Source organism: Sinocyclocheilus grahami, unplaced genomic scaffold, assembly GCF_001515645.1.
Source record: "Sinocyclocheilus grahami isolate Dianchi unplaced genomic scaffold, SAMN03320097.WGS_v1.1 scaffold506.1, whole genome shotgun sequence".
Lineage (NCBI taxonomy): Eukaryota > Metazoa > Chordata > Actinopteri > Cypriniformes > Cyprinidae > Sinocyclocheilus > Sinocyclocheilus grahami.
Genome location: NW_015505685.1, coordinates 695,649 through 695,888, shown reverse-complemented (window position 1 = coordinate 695,888; position 240 = coordinate 695,649).

The following is a 240-nucleotide window of genomic DNA, read 5'->3' as shown; positions in this document are numbered from 1 at the left end:
TCTCGAAAAAGGCAGTCTGGTACTAAAATCGCACCCAGTTCCGGCGGTGCGAAAACGGCAAAAAGTGGGTAGTTCCACAATTAGTTCTGGTACTATGAAAAGGTTCCCGCTGTGCGAAAGGCCCTATAGTGACCACCTTATTGATGGTCCGGACCAGAGACTTCTTCGGACGGAGCTCCGACACGTCCTTTCTCTAGGGTAGGTCCTCGGTGAGCACCCCCTCTGCTGGATTCAGAAACC